Source organism: Kryptolebias marmoratus, linkage group LG10 (genome assembly GCF_001649575.2).
Source record: "Kryptolebias marmoratus isolate JLee-2015 linkage group LG10, ASM164957v2, whole genome shotgun sequence".
Taxonomy (NCBI): domain Eukaryota; kingdom Metazoa; phylum Chordata; class Actinopteri; order Cyprinodontiformes; family Rivulidae; genus Kryptolebias; species Kryptolebias marmoratus.
In genome coordinates this window covers 224,876-227,691 of record NC_051439.1, presented here as the reverse complement: position 1 = coordinate 227,691, position 2,816 = coordinate 224,876, and positions in this window count along the sequence as shown.

Genomic DNA, 2,816 nt, shown 5'->3' with positions numbered 1-2,816 from the left:
GGCTGTCTAGCGGGCCCTTGGTACTATTAATTAGACATGTTGTACCTTTAGTTTAACATTATCATGTTTCAGTTTATGTTAGCTTATTTAGCCTTCCTGTACATTTAGTTTGGTTTAGTTTATCTTAGCTCATGTTTTAGATATTGTTAGATTCCTAATTGTTGTTTAGTTCAGCTTTAACTATCATGATTTCATTTAGATTATTTTAGCTAATATTTTGACTGTCTTAGCTCATGTTTAGTTTCATGATTTTATTTAGATCATCTTACATTTCATTTAGATTAGACGCGATTGATGTTTTTACTTCTGTATCTCTATATTTGATTATGTTTTGATGATGTTTGATATGATGTTTTTATCTGTATTTGATTATGTACCTGATTGTTGTTTCCGTGTTGTAAAGCACTTTAAATTGCCTTGTTGCGGAAAAGTGCTATATAAATAAATTTCACTTCACTTCACTTAATTAAATTGGTTACATAGTAATTAAAACAGTATTGTTTTGTAAATCGGTTAAGAGCATTATTGTTTTTAAATATTGCAAGAGGAAGAAGTATTGTTAGAGTGACATAAGCTACTCTGTGTATTTATTTTCTTTGTCATTTATTTGGTCACTGAGACCGTCTATCCGGTGGGTTAGTGGGGATTGGTTATGAGGTGTGTGTGTGTGGGGCAGAGAACAATGGGGGAACCAGAGAGCCAAAACAATATCTAAAGCCAAAGACAAAAGCACAAGGCAAAGTACATTAGCTTAGCAACGAGTTTGGCCGGGACTGCGTGGTTACAGTTTCTGACCCATAAAGTGCGATGCTCCAGCGAACAACTGAACCCCAACAGAGGCTTAAGTACAGGTGCCACTCGTCAGGGGAAATCAGCCACAGCTGCGGCACAACTGACAGGGCGGGGAAAACCCCAGAACCTCATAGTTTTGGGGACTGGGAAGAACAAAAACTGGACAGAGAATGGAGAGGATGAGATTTGGGATAAGTTGGAGGAGCTTGGGGAGCAGACAGGGTGAGAGAGAGGAGAGAAACACGAGGCATGGCGGTGGACTATTTTGAGTTTTTTTTGACACAATGGTTTTCAACAAATTTCTGAATATTTTTCAGTATGACTAGCACAGCTACGACAAAGGTTAACAATCTCTTGTACAAAAGCCATTGAGTGTGGAGATTTCCTGAAATGCAAACATTATTCCACATATACACACGGTGATGTGAGAATATTTAGAAAATTATATAATAAAGTTTAAATTTTTTATGATTTTTTGCTATTAGCTGGACATCATGAAAATGAAGTTATGAATTTCTCATAAAGAATGTGTTCAATCCAGGAACATAGAAATAAAAGAAAATTATTCCACATGTAGGCATGGTCATTAGAGAGTATTTTGGTAATTCTGTGAAGAGTTATGGATTTTTTATTATTATTTTTTTTGGCTCGCTGTGGTATGAAATTACAGTTACCATTTTTTTTGCTGAAACAGCATTGAAAGTACGGACATGGAGATAAATGCATATTATATAGATGTAGACTTGATCATCTGAGAATATTTTGGTATTTTTTGAATGAATAATGGATTTTATATTAATTTATTTCTTAGGCTTTGTGTAGTATAAAATGGCAGTTTGCTTTTTCTTCCCAAGATTTCTTTAGAATTTATACCATTGCGTCTTACAGAACACCTTCCGACTCGGTCCGCTTGCTGAGAGACGTGGCGAAGCCACTCCGGCGGGACGTCGGGAGCGGAGCGCGCGGACTTGCAGAACTTGCAGTTCTAGTTTATTTTGTATTGACAATCTCATTTATCATACAAGATACATTTCTGATAGTAGCTTGGTGGTTTTAGTATTACCAATCATACACTGTAGTGCTTTATGCTTAAAGTTAAGGTCTCATAGCTATGTTCATGACACATAATCCCATTTCAAAAGTAATATAGTCAAAACACAAACTGTTAGGTCAACAGTGATTTGTGTGTAAATGATGGGACAAATCTGATCAATAATCTTTTGGTCCTTCAATAAAATTATTACCTATCTTTCACATTGGGACTATATGTAATGCAAGAACCTAAGGTTAGGTTTAAAACAAATCCAAAAATTCATGGGGGAAGGGGTGGGGTGTTCCAGAAAACATGTTATGTGAAAACTGAGTAAGTTACGTCAGAGATAAGTGAAACTATGTTTTCCATTCAAGAAAAAGAGGTAAGTGAAACTCGAGTCTATCACCATGGTAACAGACTCTGTGAACTAAACCTGCTTGCAGACATGTTTTCTTTAAGAACTCCTGAGTTTCTACTGGTCTCCTACCATCCCCGTAAATTGCGGGGGGGATAGGGGGGTTATGACCCCCCCAATAATCTGATCCAATCACTATAACCCCCCCAATAAAATCACATCATTTCCATGTACAACAAAAATCTTACATGAATAACATGTTAATTTTCTTTTTTCGTGATCAATTTGGGGTAAAATAGTAGCATGTTTAATCATCTGGTAATGTAACACCCCCCCCAGTCAAAATCAAAGCATTTAATGCTATAGTACCTAAGCACATTAAAAGGTCCATCAAATCTTACATGTAGCTCACTGCAGCTGCAAGTCTGATAGTTTACTTCTATGTGTGGACAAAAGAAACTCTAGGGCTAGAAAGCTAGAAAATATCTACAGGTGCCAGGAAGACAAGTTAGTAAATACAAAAGCCTCCTCTTTTTCATATCATCTGTGCTGATTGAAAACATAAACCTATGAGCTGTTTAAATGTGCATCATTAATAATAAAGAAATCATAGCAATTAATCACAGGAGTATCATT